Source organism: Meleagris gallopavo, chromosome 21 (genome assembly GCF_000146605.3).
Source record: "Meleagris gallopavo isolate NT-WF06-2002-E0010 breed Aviagen turkey brand Nicholas breeding stock chromosome 21, Turkey_5.1, whole genome shotgun sequence".
Taxonomy (NCBI): Eukaryota; Metazoa; Chordata; class Aves; order Galliformes; family Phasianidae; genus Meleagris; species Meleagris gallopavo.
Window position 1 is genome coordinate 5,577,191 of NC_015031.2, and position 5,132 is coordinate 5,582,322.

Here is a 5,132-nt window from a genome sequence, read left to right on the forward strand (position 1 = left end):
TGCACAAACATGTTTGTTGCTCAGCGCAGCGAGGCCCAGGGGAGCGTAACCGGCTGCTCTGCAACGGCCCCCAGTGCTTCCGGCGCTGGCGGGCGGCTGCCCCTCGCCCCACGGCTGCGGTCGGGCTGCAGGGTGGTGCTGGGTGGGACCACGCACCGTTATCTCCTCAGCAGCTACGGCTCTTCCTGTGGTCGGGGCCACGTGGGCAGGATGGGGTTAAAAGCAGTCCCGCTCCCCACTGCGGCCCATTCCTCGTCCGGACACCAGCACCCCATAGAGCACCTGCGGCATCGGCACCGGCGTGGGCCACCTGCGCCCCAACTTGGTAACGTACAGAGGGACGTGGCCAGTGATGGGTGCCCACGTGGAGCAGCGGGAGCCTGGAGGGTCCTGGCAGCCACAGTCCCACCTGATGCCAGGGGGGCATTGGGTGCTAAGGATGCCCTTTGGGTAAGGGGTCCCCCACCCCCACCCCTGGGTGGAGTGGAGAGGAGGCACCGCGGTGGCGGATGGGTGGGAGGAGGCGGGAAGAGGCCGAAGCAGAAGTGCCACCGAGGGGGATTTTGGTGGCAGCGGGATGGGAGGCGTTGGACGCAGACTGTGGAGCAGGTGAGGCTGATGCGGGGCTCCAAAGTGGCAGGGGGGAGGCAGGGATGAGGTTGGAGCGGGGTGTGGGGCTCCGTGTGGCCACGGGGACCTCCTGGTGCCACCCAGAACGTGGCCTGAAGGACAGTGGGGACGTTGAGAGGGTCACTGTGGGGGTGGAAGAAAGGGGAGAGGTGGAGGTTCATGAGGAGCCCCCAACCCACGGCACTCCTCTGGCCCTAAGGGGAGGGTGACCTTGAGGGGACAGAGTGTGGGAGCCCCACAGGATGGGACAAGGAGGTCCTCAGTGACAAGGGTGAGAGCATGAAATGGGGACCCCACAGGGACTTTGATCCGTGTAATGGGGACAGGGTTTGCCATGAGGTCTCCACCATGAGGACAAAGCAAAGGAGCCTTCTGTGATCATAGTGACATTTAGACAAGGTCTCCACCACAGGGAAAAGGCAAGGCAAAGGTTGCCCGGCCAAAAGGCGGAATTTTCCATAGGATCCTCACCACAGGGACAGTGCAAAAAGTCCTCTGTGACCAGAGGACATTGAGGTGGCATCTCTGCACGTGGATGAGGCTAGGGGGTTGTGTGTGACTTTGATGAGCAATGAGGGAATTTAGGTGGGATCTCACGCTTGGGATCAAGATTAAGTGGTCCTCTGTGGCTCAAAGGGGTCTTGAAGGCCAACAATGAAGTCTGAAATGGAATGTACCCAAACAAGGGGTTAATGGGGCGGAGGGGTCCTGGTCTTCCACATGGGGGTAAGGGAAAGAAGCCCAGGGTGGGTGTTTGAGAGTACATAATGAGGTTTGAGTGAGTTCTCTCCAGCAGGAACAAGACAAGAAGGATTTCTGTAACCAGGATGGGGTCTGAAGTGGGGTCTGTCCTTTGGGGGCAAGGCGACAATATCCCCTGTTCTCAGCAAAGAGCTCGAGAGGGAACGGTGGCTTGCAAAGTAGGCTGTCCCCCATAGGGACAAGCGAGGCCAGGCTGTTCCTTGTGCCCAGGATGGGGTCTTAGAGTTACAAGGCAGGATCTCCCCACGGGGGTAAGGCGGGGATGTCCCCTGTGCCCCGCTTGGCTGCTCAGGGTGGGAGGTGATGCCTGCAGGGGCTGCCTGTCCTTCGTGCCCCCCCGGCCATGCTGCCCATGAAGACATCCCTGCTGCTGGGCGCGGGCGGAGGAAAATGGTCGCCAGAGAAGAGCAACCGCCGACACCGACTGAGAGACAGTGCAGTCACCCATAAAGTAGAAAGCACTACTAAACAGCACTGCAGGGTGTAGTGTTTCCTACTTTATGGATGAGTGTACTGTGGGCTACGGAGAAGAGAACGCCGACAGCAACCTCTGTGCCAGCCTCCGTCATAGAGCTGAGGACGGGATGGCACCATCCCCACTGCACAGCGGGGAGCTGGGCACCACGTGGCCCTTCCCCACTGCCTGCTCTGTGGGATGGGAGTTCCATGCTGGTCTCCGTGGGAGGGCAGGTAGGTAGCATGGCCTCTGATTTGCACTTTTTTCACCCCACCTTCATGTCAAATTCGGCAGAGTCCTGCACGAAGCTGGGGTTGGTGGCCACATGTGGACGGGGGCAGAGGGGGCTGCTGCGCGGCTTTGCACAGCTGCACAATAACACAGGGGCTGCTAAATAAAACTCTTTCAGTGTTCGCTTGTGGAATTTGTCTTTTTGATTCTATTCCTGAGAAACACAACAACTGGAAAAAGACACATGGGGTGCTCCAGGCCATGGGTGGCAGTTTGGGCACTGCATGGGGATGGAGCCCTGGGGATACAGGGTGCTAAAAATGGGCACCACAAATCTCAGCACCCCATGGCTGCTCGTGCCCCACATCCATCCAGGCTCACAGCAAAGTGGCCACGTCCCAGCACAGCCCCATCACCTCCAGGAGGCCACATGGGACAGGAATGGGACGCTCCTATGGCCACTGTCCCCACCTCAGACCATCCATGCAGTGAGCCTGATGTCCTGGCTTCCCACGTCCCATTGCCCAAATGTTGGTTCCCAAACACCCCTGCACATCCACACACTTTGATTCCCTTCCGGTCATTGGACATGGCACCTAAAAATAGTAGAAAAATGCAATAAAAATAGTTTTTTTCCCCTCTTCTTGACTCCAAGTTTTAATGGAAAGCTTCTGCTTTTTTTCTGAAATTTCTCACGCAGGTTTTGAGGGTGGTTTTACTGAATATTTTCCTCTCCCTTTGACCGCCCCCGGACTCGGAGCTTTGCCTTTTCTTCCTCATCCCTGCTTCCCCCACTCCCTGATTTTGAAAATGTTTGAAGGGAATACGGAAGGAAAAAAAGGTCAGAACTCTTGTCATGGTCACAAGGCAGCAAGTTTTTAAGCAGTAAAAACAAGAAAGACCTAAAAAAAAAAACCCCAAGCGAGAAGCACAGCACAACACAACACAGCACAGCACAACACAACACAGCACAACACAACACAGCGCAGCACAGCACAACACAACACAGCACAACACAGCACAACACAGCACAACACAATACAGCACAACACAACACAACACAACACAGCACAGCACAGCACAGCACAACACAACACAGCACAGCACAACCTGCCACAAGCTGCTTTCATTTTGTTCTGTGCCCAAGAGGACAACAAAGCCCAAGTTTGCAGTTTTAACAGAAAAGTTTTTGAAAGGTCGTGAACCTAATAACGAGTATGTAAATAGCAGGAAATATAAATACCGGGTGCTTATGTCTGAGTATTATTATGGTCACAAATATTATAACCACTCAGAACTCACTGCCTGCGGAGACGTTGGAAATGCATTTCTTGCTGAGAGCAGCAAAACAGAAACTGCAGCTAAAAAAAAAAAAAGGACTCCTATTTTAGTGCCTCCCCTGTGCCCTGAGTGCAGGTTCATGCAAGGAAAGGAAACATGTCCCCTTCCTATTGGGGTGAGCTCAGCGTGCTCTGGTTGATGCTACAGGGAGTCCATGCAGCCCTCAGTCCCATTGGCTGTGAGGTGGCTGGATCCTTCACTGCCTTCAGCCCCAGGGCCTGCAGAAAAGGCAGATGGAAGCAGGTCTGTGTCCACCAGATGCCCCAGTGCCACCCCCCACAGCATGTCCTCAGCCTCCTTCCCTATCTTGGCCAAAGCTGCCAACGGACCTGTTACGTGTGTCCTGCTCAAAGCTATGGGTTGGCTCCCTGGTTTCTGAGCACTCCAGGGTCATTCTTGGCTCCTTATTTATCCTCTCCCACAGAACATGTTCTCTCTTGCAGCTTTGTGGTGGAAGAGGCAGGAGGCCCTTGGTGCTGCACACCCTATCCTTGCACCACAGGGAATGTCCCAGCTCTTTGGGGGCTTTTGGGTGCTTCTGGAGTGCTCCCTGGGGTCCTCCTCAGCTTCCCACACCTGAAGCACTGGGGTGAGCTGGGCCCCGGTGGTGCAGCAGGACCTGGTGTGGTGAGCAAGGATAGCTATGCGAGCAGCACACAGCAGCAGGAGCACCAAGTGAGATGTGTCAGAGCAGGGCTCCCAGTGAGGCTGTGCTGTGTGCACACTGCAGGCCACGCACTGCTTGCAGCCACGCGATCTTATCAGCAGCACATTTCCCTTCCCATTGCTGGCTCTCTCCTCCTGTTTCTGAAAACTACCTGTTCTGTCTTGTTGGTGAGCTGCTCTGCGCTTGGGCCTCCCTGCGTGCTGTGCAGCACCAGGGATCCTCCCCAACGCCTCCAGGGGAGGGAAGCAGCGGTGGGCAGGGAGCAAGAGATGCCAGGTCTCCTCCTGGCATGGAGAGCTCTGCATTCAGGGGGATGTGTGACTGTTGGACCTGGCTGTTACCTCCCCCAGCATCTAAGTGGGTCATCTGCACCCTGAACAGCCGGCGGTGAGAAAACCACTCACTGTGGTGATCTGTCTGAGATGACACAGAGGCAGCGCCGCCTGTTTTGGCAGCTGACACATCGACGTGCTGCACATCGGGATGTGGCACAGAGCTCCCCGAGGAGGTGCTCACAGAGCAGTGTCTGAGGTGCACATGTTGCCAGAGAGCCCCCAGTGCTGCACCTTGCCCACAGTCCAATGGAGCAGCCGTGTGACACAGCGCTGTCACACAGAGACACAGAGGGCAGGATCAGTCCCAGCCGATCTGCGGTGCCTGAGGTGTGCAGAGGAGGGATGAACAGCAGGATGGCTTTGTGCATGGCCGGGAGCGGGGTCCTGGGGAGCAGCCGAATGGCCTTCCCCTGAGCATGGCTGCTGCACAGGGTGCTCTCCATCCGTACTACAGCATGATGGGGAGTGGGCAGAGAGATTGAGCGTGTGCCTGCTGCACCGCGTGCGCTCAGCAGTGCCCGTGCCACGCCGCGCTGAAGCATTATGCCACCAGCTCCCATCTCCCCGCGTCACAGCGATGCTGCAGCCCTCTCCCTGCTCGCTCCAGCCTCCAACTCTCACCCGCGGCAGCCCCTACACGGGGCACACAGAGCACTTTTTGTGTTCTCGGCAGCAGGCTGAGCCAGCTCTGGGCCCTGTGGGGCAGCAT